Below are 15,013 nucleotides of genomic sequence, written 5' to 3'. Positions count from 1 at the left end.
TCATCATTGAAATACTACTGTTCCGACTCGACCTATATGCTAAAATAAACATGCATTTTTTTTGAAATTTGATGAAATTTTTTCAAATTTTTTTGAATTTTTCGTATATATATATGAAATGAAAAAGCAATGCAAAACAAAATGTAAACGTGAATGCAAGCAAATGATATGCGACGCAAAACCCTTCCCCAAACCAAATCGCACAATGTCCCCATTGTGCAAAATCATGTAATGAAGAAAAGAGAAATGGGAATTTGTGATAAATAAATTAAAAAGACATGAAGAGGAAATCAGGAACTCACAAGACTTTAAGCGCAGCAAAAGGAAACCTCCCCAAACCAGTGTGAGCTAGGAGGTTTCAGTAGCCAGCAGTGCTACCAATAGGTACCTGAAAAGACAAACAAAGAACCACACATAAAACCGAGAAAGCAATGAAGGAGCGGTAATTATGTGCAAAGTTACGAAAATGGAAGAAATCAGAAATGAGTCGGGAAATAAAATAGAGAAGAAAACTCCCTTAATCCCGCAAAACGACCCAACACAGCAGGGGAAAGGTTGTGAACAGATACAACAGTGGCAGTGGTCGATCGACCATAAATGGCAGTCGATCGACCTAAGTGAACAGGAACAGAAACTCCTGAGATGCGCAACTCAGTCGATCGACCATGAAAGGCAGTCGATCGACTGGGAAAGCTGCTGTGACTTTCTGATTTCTTCGTATTTGCTCAATTACTAGAGCTAATGAGGTCTAAAAACCTGCAAGTGCACAATAATACGCGCCTAAAATTGCGCAAAACCCAAAGTAAAGTCTAAAGTACTTAAAAATCCTAAGCAACAAAAATAAATGCGAAGTCTCGCGCACACAAAATACGGTAAATAGTCTTAAAAGCAATAAAGTAAATGTTTGATAAAGCATTTGATCAACTAATAGTTGATCAAGAATGGCCATGGTATGGCCCACTTCGTTGGCTTCTGGCTACTAGAGGTAGCCTCAACGATGCTCATCTTCTTAGCCGCACCCTTCTTAGCTTCAACATCCACCGAACTCAACGGATCAACAACTTCTATATCTCCCCAGTCAATGATCTCTTCGGACTCATCAGAATCTAGATTGGACTCTCTTACTTTGACCGGCTCGTCATCAACTTCCTCATCAGTGCCATAGCTAAGGCAACCAAGACCTCCTCTTTGAATGATCGGCTTCTTCACAGCTGGAGCGACTTGCGGCTCTTCCTTCCCCAAACCAGCTCCTGCAATACCAGAAATAGACAAATCTTCCTCCAATTTGCTCCTAATCTGGGGCGGAGGGGTTATGACAGGAATAGGAGTAGAGACAGGCATATCAGGAAGCACAAAGTATGATTTCTTTTCAGAAACCGTATTACAGGTGACAGGCCACATAGGATCCTTCTTTCTAGCTGTTTGGGCGAAGACAATAGAATGCTTCCCCACTTTGGAGGTCAGGGTCCCAGAACCAACATCAATAACTGCACCAGCAGTGTGCAGAAATGGCCTACCTAGAATGATAGGTATGTGGGCATCCTCAGGCATATCTAGGACTACAAAGTCTACGGGGAAGAAAAACATCCCTATTTGTACAGGGATGTCTTCTAGGACGCCTATAGGCCGGACTTCAGATCGGTCAGCCATCTGAATTGTCATGTCTGTGACTGCAAACCTAGTCAATTTTAGCTTCCTAGCAAGACTTAAGGGCATGACGCTAATGCTAGCTCCTAGGTCACATAATGCCTTCTCAATAGAGAAGGTACCTATATTACAAGGAACGGAAAAGCTACCCGGGTCCTCTAGCTTATGGGGTGCAGTGTGAGTCAAGTAAGACCAAGTTTCCTCAGTTAGTGCAACAGTATGCACGGTTTCAAGTGACCTCTTTTTAGAAAGCAATTGCTTCATGAACTTCATATAAGCGGGCACTTGATTCACTAATTCAAGGAAAGGCACTTGTACGTTAAGACTACGAACAACATTTTCAAATTTACTGAAAGATACCTGTTCCTTTTTCGGCACTAGTCTCTCTGGATACGGGGTCAGATGAAGCAAATTTAGCCCTTTCCTCTAAATCACGCATGCCGGCATCCCTGGACTTAGGCTGAAAGTCCACCACCTTCTCTTTATTGAAGCTTGAACCCTCTTCAGACCGTCTCAAATGTGAGCCATTGACCGACATTGGGTCGAACATCGGAATCGGGACGGACCCATCAACACTCGGGTCTTGCCCCAATACTTTCGGAGTTGTCGTACCCCGAAATAAGTGGTCTCTCAAATTATTGGGCATTGGAGGACGAAATTTCTCAATATCAGCAGTGGCCTCAGTCGATCGACCACCTTGCTCAGTCGATCGACTGAGATCTACAGTTCCAGAAGCTCCTGTAACCCGCACTTCAGTCGATCGACCGGGTATATCAGTCGATCGACCGATATACCTGGTAGACGCCTTTTTCTTTGTATTACTCGTTACAGCTTTATTCTGACTCGGTTTCTCCTCATCTTTTGCAGTGGCATCCTCGATCATAGCAGGCCCCTCCAGGGTAGACCCACTCCTCAAATTTATGGCATTTAGGGTCTCTTTCTGGTCAGTTTGAGTCGGTAAGTGTCCCGGAGCTCGAGTGGTACTCTTGCTAGCCAACTGAGCAATTTGGCATTCTAAAAGTTTCATTCCAGCATCTCTAGCTTGGGACTCCTTTTGCAACATATTCTTCAACTCAGCAAACTCGGAATTTTGAGATTGTTGCTGCTGCGGCACATAGGGAGGTTTTTGATATTGTTGTTGCTTATGATGAGGGGGTACATAGGCTTTGCTTGCTTTGCTGCTTTGCTGCGGAGGTGGAGTTGGATTTAGGACATTCTGGCTACTCCACCTCAAGTTGGGATGAACATTAGGCTCATAGTAGGTGTTTGTCTGCCTATAGTATTGAAAGGCAGCACAAGACTCGAAAGGGCTGGGACAATTCTCTGAGACATGTCCCTCAGCTCCACACCTTCTGCAGATGAAAGGACCGTCTGACACAACATTTACTTGGTAAATACCTCCTTTTGAAGCTCCTCCCAGTTCATACTTGTCAAATCTCGCAGTGAGAGCTTCAAGTGCAGCTACAGAAGGAGATTCAGCACTCCTCCTTTGATTCCCCCGGGAATTACCATTCTCAGCCTTGTGGGTGGTTAAGTCATCAATGATCTTCCACCCCTTAGTCTCTTCCATATTTTCAGCAAATCGGCCATTGGCTGCAGCATCCAAAATAGCCCTCTGGTCATCATACAGCTCGTTATAGAACTGATTGCAAAGACTCCATTTTTCGAACCCAAGGTGCGGCATGGTTCGCACCAGCTTCTTGAAACGAACCCATGCTTCATGAAAGTTCTCATCCGGCCCTTGTTTAAAGCTCGTGATCTGAGCTCTAATGGCATTAGTCTTCGAGGCAGAGAAGTACTTTTTGTAAAATGCCGACTAAGGAATTCCGATCGGTGATCCCGCAGCGGCTCGGTCCCAGATCTCTGTACCACTCCTTGCGGCATCACGAGTGAGAATATAAACATGGTCTCCTTTATCTGGTCTTGGGTCACACCGGTCGACGGGGGTATAGAGCGACGAGAATCGATAAATATCTCCATATGCTTGGCCGCATCTTCATTTGCAGCTCCCCGAATCGTTCCTCTCAACTAGGTTGATATAGGAAGGCTTTGGTTCGAATTTCCTATCGCTCCAGTAATTCGAATCCCTTGTAAAGATTTTCTATTTGTCGGCTCGGAATGACTTGCTATAGTTGCTTCTTCACCATGGAATTTACGGAGAAGTGACTGTCTCACCAAGAAATAGAAGCGGGAGATGTGGGTGGATCTTCCTCGAACGCAGCGTTCTCGTAGTAGCTTGACGAGTACTCGCTCTTCCTCTGTCGGTAATACCCTTTGTGATCGTCTCAACTCGCGCAAGGATTTCTCAATCTCAGGATTGAACGGTACTAGTTCGCCACCCTGTGACCTGCGCATAAGAAGAAACTACAAAAAGAATATAAGAGAAGTTTAAGGAACAGGTGTCCCTTAAACTAAGAAAGACTAAATAAAAACAACTAAAAATTAGAACAATTGCCTCCCCGGCAACGGCGCCAAAATTTGATACCCGTCGTTGTAGGTACCAAAAATAAGATTTATATTTTCCTATTAAAACTAACCTAGGCTAGTGGTAACAGGGTCGAACCACAAGGAGGCGAATGTAATTTCTAATTGTCTAACTTAGTCTAAGGTAACAAAAGTGGGGGTTGAATTTATTTGGTCTATACTAATAGCAATAAAAGACAATAAACTAAATAAACGAATAAACAGATAAAAGAAGGGGTACTAGGATGGTCGGTTCACTATAGTTTCGGCGGCAGCAAACTAAGTCGGTCTAAATCAAACACATGAGGCGGGAAACAAGAGGTCCTCTCGTTCCACTCTTAACAGATAGCATCTTTCGATCTCGTTATAAGTCCCTAATATCACTAATACTGACTCTCGTCCTGAAAAGTGATTTATAAACTAAACTTTACCTATCTTTCGATCTCAGCATAGTTTAGTCATTTTAATTGGTGATCTAACAACTGTCCCTATCTCTCGATCTAATGAGTCAGTCATATCCTAAACATTCAATTAGTCGTGTGCACTCGATTTGTCGAATAAAGAACTTAAAGCAATTAAAACGAAAGTAAAACCCCACGAAGTCAGTCGATCGACCAAGTATGTCAGTCGATCGACTGACACGCGATTCAGTCCGCACTATTCTACGCCGCCTACACTATAATTCCCCTACATCCTAGCACAAGCAATTTTAGCTACTCATACTAGAGATGATAACAACAATGAAATTGACGTAATTTACTATCGAATTCATAATTAAAACTACGGAACAAAAGGCTAGCATAAAACGATAATTATGTTTTCGGGAACTAACTAACAATTCTATATCTATGAATGCAAATAAAGTAATAAACTGGAAATTAGAACAGAAGGAATACCGAAATTTGCAGAAGGATTGTAACGGAATGATTGGAAGCACAACGAAAATCCAATGCAAAATAATATCCCAAACCCTAATTCTTTGATAAACTAAACTGAATATAAACTAGGTAAATTTATGAATGAATATCTTTGGAAACTAGGTTACGTTATATAGCAAATATACGTACACTTATTATTAAAACCTAAACACAATGGGCTTCAAGTTCCTCGATCTTTTAATTCTCGTCTGAAGCAGCGATGTGGTCGATCGACTAAGCAGGGCGGTCGATCGACTGACTAGCAGTGTACAGTAGCTTCTGGAGCCCGTGAGTTGGTCGATCGACTAAGCAGGGCGGTCGATCGACCGCTTTAGCTGGTACCTGACTTCTATGATCTCGTGGATTTGTCTTTCGGGCCTTGAAATGCGCACCAAGCTCGTTCCTTAAGTGAATCCTTCACGTCAAATGCAATGCAAGGTACTCGGGGACGGATTTAGCTCGATTTCCGTTGAATTCTTCGCATTTCTGCAATAATGTACAAAACATGGAAGTAGACGGAAATAGGGGAAATGGTAGCTTAAACTACACAAATGAGCTCTGAAATGCGTGTAAAATGAGGTATAAAACATCATATAAAAGACACGCATCAATCGAGTCGAGAAGCGCTAGGTCTACCAAGTTCAGCCTGCATTATGCCTTAAATATAGTATGACCAACGTATCTACATTCATCAGAAAGACAATAAACAAACTACTTAACTGATACATTGGTGCGGCTGTCACACTGCAATCAAAATGTATTGAAAACTTTCCATGATCGAGTCGAGAAGCGCTAGGTTTACCAAGTTCAGCCTGCATTATGAATTAAATACAGTATGACCAACCTTTAACAAAATAGAGGAAAAAAAAACAGTTTATTTGTACGTACTCCTTAGTCCCTACGTCACAATCATTTGTTTACCTTTTTTATTCCTTGTGATTGGTATTATAACCAAGGTATACAAATGATTGGGACGGAGGGAGTAACAAAGAAATGTAATCTACGCTACCTTCACATTTATAATAACATCAGGTCCCTTATCTTGATTGTTGCTGAACCGTTTGCCAATCATAGATTCAATGGCAAAAACTATAATGCAACTAACTGACTTCACCCCTAAAAACTAAACCCTTTCCCTTATTATCGAAATGGGTTTAACTGAATATTAATGTTCTTAACCAACAGTAATCAGTATCATAATATAACCAACTGATGCAACTGAATAACTATTTAATGCACATCTAACCTTATTTCATGCACATAGAACCTTTTTTCATGCACATAAAATCTTATTTCATGCCCATATAACACACTTATTTCATGCTTGTACACGGTTGTTTAATGCACATATGTTGCCTTTTCATGCATCTACAAGGCTACTTCATGCATTGATAAGTCTATTGCACCTCAAACCCTAACCAATATTATTGAGACAAACGATGGGGGAATAGTGTCCTAAACATTAGGACGGGAAAGGGATTAGGGTTGGATTAGGCGGGTCCGCGGAACCCTAAACCCTTTCCCTTATCATCATTCGAATGACAGCAAGACCAAAAGACACCCTAGAGGGGAAGAGTGAACCCTTTTTAGGGGACGAGATTAAAACTAGGGGAATAGTGTCCTAAAATTTAGGACAGGAAAGGGTTTAGGGTACGCAGACCCGCCTAATCAAACCCTAAACCCTTTCCCTTATTTTTATTCAAATGACAGCAAGACCAAACGACACCCTAGAGGGGAAGAGTGAACCCTTTTTAGGGGACGTGATTAAAACCAGGGGATTAGTGTCCTAAAATTTAGGACATGAAAGGGTTTAGGGTTGGATTAGGCGGCCCCATGGTGTCCTTATGTATGCCAAAAAGGGTTTACTTCATGCACATATAACCTTATTTCAGGCACATATAACCTTATTTCATGAACATATAATCTTATTTCATGCATATAGTATAATAACACTTCATGGTACACAAAGGGGAAAAAAGAGAAATGTCATCTAAAAAGGCTCCATAAGGACACCTGATATGGGGAATCAATTGCTAAATGTTAGTGTAGCTTCATCGCATATTTCGAATTATAAAGCCATGAAGAAACTAATTGAATAGTATAAAGACCTCTTTCATTATGTAATCAACTCATATTGTGTTGCTTCATAAGTATTCAGCATAGATCAGGCAAAACTTTTCTAAAATCATTATGTATCTAAGATAGACTAATTAAACAAAAAATGGCATGGTAGAATTGTTGTAACAACTTATAACATGAACCAGCTGGCAAAAACATCCATTCTAAACATCCAACAATCAAATAGCACACATTTCAGTTTCAACGATCCCTAGAAATCGAGGCAGCTAATGGCATTCAATTAATCTAATAACAATAATTGTTAAACAATCAATCAATCTACACATGAAAACATAAAGAATAAAATGTACAAAAGGTAATAATACCTTCTGGTACCAAGACCACCAAGAAGCTTATAACCCAAAGTATCCCACTGGGCAGTAGTGAAAAGACCTCTATTATAGCAATGCATATGAAATAGGAGGAAGCCAGGAGAAAATATAAATTCTTATCCGTACCAAATATGGAGTTTCTTAATATCAATTCTTATCCAAGTCAGATACGGAATAACTTAAGTCTAGTACTTCTAATAGAAGTCAATAAGTGAAACCTTCTATCAACCAAAAGTAGAGCCAATGGTTGGATACCTATTGAAACTCGAATACTCCGCCTCTTTCCCTGATCATGCTCAATAGAACTTTTTTTTTACAGGACCAGTAACGCCGTTATCTCACATTTATATGGTCTATTTTAGGGGTCTGTTTTAGGACAAAAATTGCATCATCAATTAGCCTGTTTTGTCTTCGTTAACATCATACATCATCAGGACGGAACACAAGATATTATAATGATAGATCAATGCTTAACGAAGTAAATTGAATAAATTAATAAGCAATTAAACGAAAATAAAACAGAAGAAATCGGGAATGCAACTTTAATTAACTAAATTGAAGCATAATAATCATTAAAATTGAAGAATAAGAAAGAAAATAGGGAAAATTGAGAAATTACCTAAATTTGAAGGAGTAAAGCAAGACAAACGAGACAAAATTAAAGTAAACAAAAGACGGAAGCATGAGGGAATGCGGTCGATCGTTGTTGATGAATGTGGAAGTGATGATAGACACACATAAATGGCGATTGAGATAGAAGAGTGAGAAAGAAAGAAGAGTGAGAATTAAAATTGAGTAAAATGACGGTAAATGGAGGGTATGAAGTAAGGGTTTACTGACTTAATCCCAACCCTTTATTTTCTTGAGATCCAATGGCTGTGAGTGGTTCTCATGGTTCTCATTATATCATTAGTTCTCATAGGATCCCAAATATATATATATATATATATATATATATATATATATATATATATATATATATATATATATATATATATATATATATATATATAGAAATAGGATCATATGAGTTTGGTTTTTTTGGTGAGTTACCCCTCTTAATCTGAACCACTAATCTAATCTAAGATGGATGGCTGAGATTAGATCTTTCATCTTTTATATAAACCTTCTATTCTATGCACTTCACGTCTTCGCTACTTTTTTTCGTTGTTTCTCCAGTTCCTTTCCCCCTGTTCACATATTCACTTATTCGTGCTCCTTCTTCGTGCTTGCTCACTAATTCGACTTCATCAATTCATGGCACAATTTTACTAATTCTTCACAAAATTTGAGTATTACAAAACGAAAAGCACAAAACTCATCAATTATCTTACGATTAATTTGATTGAAGCAAGCAATTCTTCAAATTTTGCCCCAAATATGGAGAAAACCCTAATGTAAGATTGCGAAAAGAAGGTAAGCATAATTTTTTCAATTTCATGACTAATAACATTAGGAAACAACAAATTTAACATAAAATTTGTTCATTACAATAACTTTTGATAAGATTTCGTTATTTTTTTGTGAGTTGCAAAGAATTTGAATCATGATGAACAAATATAATTGGTGTTCAATAAAATAACGACGCAATGTAATAGAATAATTGACGCAAAAGATAATAGAATAACTACGTTCTTTGTAATAAAATAACTTGTGTTTTACTTTACTATTGAACTTAAAATAAATATGAATTTGACTCGATTTGTTTGTCCAATTATTTTATAGTGTTTTTATGGTTACTTCAATACTTATGGATGGTTATTGTATTTTAGTTGCATAGTTATTTTCAACTTACGCCCTTTTTTGTTTTTATTTCTTTCAGCAACGAGCTTTCACTTTTTGCTGGTTCAACCTTCATCAATAGGCTACACATGGTTCTCGTTGGGAAGAATGGTGAAAACATCAAAGAAGACAACTCCATGTTAATGTTTAACTCCAAGGATTAAGTATGAGACAAAGTACACAATAGTTCAATCATAGTTATTGTAAAGTTTAATCACGGTTATTGTAAAGCTCAATCATGGTTATTGTAATAATTATTATAGTACGCAATAGTTCAATCATGGTTATTGTAAAGTTCAATCACGGTTATTGTAAAGCTCAATCATGGTTATTGTAATAATTATTATAGTACGCAATAGTTCAATCATGGTTATTGTAAAGTTCAATCACGGTTATTGTAAAGCTCAATCATGGTTATTGTAATAATTATTATAGTACGCAATAGTTCAATCATGGTTATTGTAAAGTTCAATCACGGTTATTGTAAAGCTCAATCACGGTTATTGTAATAATTATTATAGTACGCAATTGTTCACTCATGGTTATTGTAAAGTTCAATCACGGTTATTGTAATAATTTACGTCAATTTTTCCATTAAACGTCAATTATCCGCGTCTATTGTGATTCAACCTGCAAATCACCAAACTAGAACATAACTTAACAGAACACCCAAGAAGTAAATGGATTGCAAAATAAATGGACTGTAAAATAACTAATCTGACTTTAAACAACTAACGAGTGAATAACTGAATAACATATAGAATAACTGACTTTATTCATTACAATAACCGAGTTTTTACATTACAATAACTACAAATACCATAGTTTCTACATTACAATAATTGAGTTTATACATTACAATAATTGAGTTCCTACATTACAATAACTGAGATTCCAAATTACAATAACTTAGTTTCTGCATTTGAATAACTATTAAATAACCACGTTTCTTCATTACAATAACTGAGTTTCTACAATACATCAACTACAAATACCAGAGTTTTTACATTACAATAACTGAGTTCCTACATTACAATAACTGAGTTTCTACATTAAAATAACTATACATACCAGAGAACATTATTCTCAATAAACAAGTTATTTTATTATAGTAACGTAATTATTTTATCATACAATTATTCTATTACACGACGTCAATTATTCCATGGAGCATCAATTATCCTTGTTCAACGTCGTCATTCAACCTGCAAATTACAAAAAATAATGAAACCTTATCAGAATTTGTTGTAATCAACAAATTTTCTGTTGAATTTGTTCTTTACTAATGTTATTAATCATGAAATCGCAAAAAGACAGAAATCTGACGAGTGTTTGTTATTCTCATCCTGCTTTTACTGCAATTCACGGAAAATTAAACACAAAAATCGAATTTGATTTGATATATTAGGGTTTTTTCGAAATTTCATCATTAATTGGAGGAAAAATTGATCGTATAAATTAAAATAATTAAATTTGTGAATGAATTTGGTGTAGACGATTGAAATTACAAATTTTTTTTGAAGAAATTAGGAAAAAGAGAGAAAGAATGAAGAAAATAGGATAGAAAAAAAAAAAAGATGAAGAAAATAAGAAAAAAGAGGGGAAGAATAGAAGCAGGGAAAACGTAGGAAGAGGGGAGGAGAGAGAAAAAAAATGAGTGTGTTTTTTTTTTTTGGTCTAATCTCAGCCCTTGATCTTGTTAGATCCAATGGTATATAAATGCGGGGGTAACTCACGAAAAGGGGCAAACTCACCGGATCTTGCCTCTATATATATATATATATATATATATATATATATATATATATATATATATATATATATATATATATATATATATATATATATATATATATATATATATATATATAGGATTGGGATCCGGTGAGAACCACTAGTATAATGAGAACTGTGAGAACCACTCACAGCCATTAGATGTCTAATAATACCGGTCAACCCCCAAATTGTCGCGCATCCCCCAACTCCTCCAAACATAATTCATTTCCCAATTTTCCCTTCTCTCTCATATTTCTTTCTCTCTCTTCGACCATCATCCCCTACTGCGACACACACCTCTACCAGCACCGAATGTCCAAGCTCCATCGCTTACTACTGCGATGACTGCCATCCTCACCTCCACCTCCGTCGTCCCCTGCTGTGGCGACCACCGCGATAAACCGAATCCATATCAATATTATTTGTTGTCACAATTTCGATTCCGATTTGCTGCTTCGAGTTCATTTCTACGCAGCTATTGCTTTGAATCCGAGTGTGCTAGTGTTCTAATTGATTCAAGAAGGGATAAATTGGCATCCTATCTCCAATTTCAGGTGTCTTTTGATCCCTAATTGCTTTAATTGCATCAATTTGTTGAATGTGTGAAATTAGGGTTTGAGAAATTCGTTCTTTGGGTTCAATTAGTTCAAGTTATGGCCAACTTCCAGAGGATGTTACTCTCATTTTGTGGGAGCGAATTGAGTCGATTATTGGGCGAAAATTTCAGGCCTTATCCGAGTAGATTTTGATGCTGATTTAGGTGTTAAATCTGCTAGCTTGCTTTCGTTTTTGCTGCAAATGGAGATGCGCATACTGGAGATGTGCGAATTCTGAGGTCGGTTTGGCTCGACTCCTGTTATGTCGAGTCATTGTGTGGGTATCAGTTTCTAGCAAATTTAATGCATTAATCTGAGACTCAAACTAAAATAATCAATTTCCACTTCCAATAGCAAGGGAAGTGAAGTAGCAACTTGAATATTCTTCATGTTTCTCGCAAAACCGAGGCTCAGGCCTATTGTGGTGGAAGTCAGAATATGCCTAAAAAAGTTTAAGTTCATCAGGATGAAACACATGAGAACCATAATTGAGACAAGAAAGAATGTTGTTGAAAGATTACATTATTCTCAGCACTTTTTCTGCTAAGTTTCTGTTAATTTGAGCTTGCTTTTTAATACCTGTCGCTGCATAACTGAGTTTATCAGATCAAGAAGCTAAGAAATTAGCAGCCTGATCGCCATCAATGTTACCACTTTGTTTCAAGATTACATTGATCTTTCTCATTGCTCCTGTTGCATTATACATTCTGCCGGATGCTTGATCAACAATGTTGGTTATTTTTTTCAGGATCGTCTTTGTTCTGGACTGAAATCCCACACTCCTTGCTAAAGCAATTCCCGATGCAATGCTATTTCACCACGTAAAATGAACTATTAAACTTCTGTACTTCTTACATTTGATAGTAGCAGTCACTCATGGTAATTTTCTTGTCATATTTTACATATTCGAATAAAGTTAAGATCCACTGAACTTTGATTTCTTTCGAGTTACGCTGAAAAAAAATGTATTTATTCTAACAGAAGGTTAAAATTGCTTACATTGATAGGACTGCAAAAACTATTGCAATAGTCCGAAGGGGGTTACTAGGCTGCAAAAAAGCAGCACAATATGAAGTTACTACGCTGCAAACAGGATGCACATTTTACTTATTTTGAAAGCCAATTATCTCAAACGGCTGAGCATTGTGCAATGAACAAGATGTGGGTTCAATTCCCACATTGTCCAGGGAATACCGGTGTTTCTTATATATTCTTTTACATTGTGATTGTGGGAAATAATCTGTATACTTCCCTTAAACTAGAAGGATTATAACGAGTTTAACAATGATGATCAATGGTCAGAAACAAAATACATAAACAAAGTATAAAGGATTTAGAATTAACCTTCAGTCCTAGCAAAATTGGCCTAAAAACAATATCAAAATTGATATTCGCCTATTAGTTGCACCCAAGACGATATGAGATATGCCCTTTGATTATGCTAGAAATCGATCTAAAATTTTCTGTAAAATTTAGTTGTTTTTGTGTTTTTCTGATGAGAGAGGAGGCAAGGTCAAAGAAATGAATTAGGGTAGAAGAATTCTCACCCTTTCTTTATTTTAGTAGCCGAAATTAGGAGTCAATTAGGAAAGAATAAATCTCTCCTAATTTTCGGCCTAACTGACCGAAATAAGGAGATTATTCTCCTTATTTTTGGTCTTTCCAAAAATATATAAAATATGTTGAATTGTCATCTAGTGAGGATCGAACCCTTGACCTCTTGGTTTGTGTACCCTCACTATTACCACTATGACACATTCATCTTGTTGATATTAAACATAACTGATTATATTTAATTACGAATTAACAGATTAATTCGTCCAAGCTAACATTAAATATATTTAACTAAATATAACTTATTATATTTAATTTACGAATTGACATGATTAATTGTCTCAACTTAATATTATTTAATTTTATTAAATAATTATCTCATCAACACATTGACTAACTTTTTAGTCATTTTGGGCATCAATGTGATTATATTTCTATAACCACATTTCTCAAACACATCCTATAGGTGTGACCTTTAGGGACCAGTTGATCACCGCCATCTGTATGATAATAACGTCAAACTTTCTAGCAAGCCAACCGTTATTAGGTAAACGTTAATCAACTGATTAAATATACAAAGTATACCCTTGTGAACCTGTAAGAGATTTACAAATGTTATCACACTAATTTGTGGAGGACACTAGCTCCAACAAACTCCCACTTGTCCTCACAAGTGTATGTGCGACAACCGATTCTCATATCCTATAAAATTTCTCCCACTCAATGTAAAACAATTTGCAAATCCGAATTCACAAAGGTCGTATTTTACAAGCGATCAATATCAAGAGTGGTTTCCCCGACTAGAGAGTAACTTAACTGATAAACGAATTAACATTCGAGCATGGCCATGCATTTCAGTTACAACTCCTCGAGTGGCCCTGAGAAATAACTATACCTGATAAGGGTTGGATATTTTCCTCAACTCGAATCCTTCAGATGTAAGCACAGTATGAAATGACCCAGAAAAAATCTACTTAGCCTCCGATTCACGGCAGACCGTGAGAAAGAAACCAAAGTCACCCAAAACTGCCTTAATCTCAAGAGACAGTCGATAGTCAAAAGAATCGACTCTAGGAACACAATGGATGTCCTATCCACGACCTGGCATTGAATGTTTATTAAACATTTAGGACTCCATTACGTTGTCACAAAAAGTTGTCCTACGAGGTATCGTCATAATCTCGTATCTGTGATCGATCGATCAACCGTTTGACTTATGGCTCGTTGAACCCACCATCAATCGATCGCACAATATAATAGCCGGAGTTATCACTCACATTGGCGATTACGGACGAAAAACAAATTATAATGTAATTCAGTTCACTCGTGTGCGTTCAATGTTGTCAGTACAATCCACATGAAAAACAAAATATTATATATAAAACGATGAAGTTATAAATAGTATATGAAAAAGATAATGTATCAAATCCATAATCAAGTACTACAACTCAGGAACATGTTTAATTCCCATGGAATTTACATGCCCTACATGCTTATCATAATTCAACGATTTGGTGAGAGGATCCGCGATGTTATCATCCGTCGCAATCTTGTCAATCACTATCTCTTCTTGCTCCACGTAATCACGGATCAGGTGAGCCTTCCGAAGTACATGTCTAGATTTGTTGCTAGACTTTGGCTCCTTAGCCTGGAAGATGGCACCTCTATTGTCACAATAGATGGTGATCGGGTCATTCGAACTAGGAACTACCGAAAGCCCTTGTAAGAATTGACGCATCCATATCGCTTCCTTTGCTGCCTCCAAAGCGGCATAGTACTCGGATTCATTAGTAGAATCTGCTACAACACTCTGTTTGGAACTCTTCCA

The sequence above is a fragment of the Silene latifolia genome, chromosome X, assembly GCF_048544455.1.
Source record: "Silene latifolia isolate original U9 population chromosome X, ASM4854445v1, whole genome shotgun sequence".
NCBI classification, from domain to species: Eukaryota; Viridiplantae; Streptophyta; class Magnoliopsida; order Caryophyllales; family Caryophyllaceae; genus Silene; species Silene latifolia.
This window is presented reverse-complemented; position numbering follows the sequence as displayed.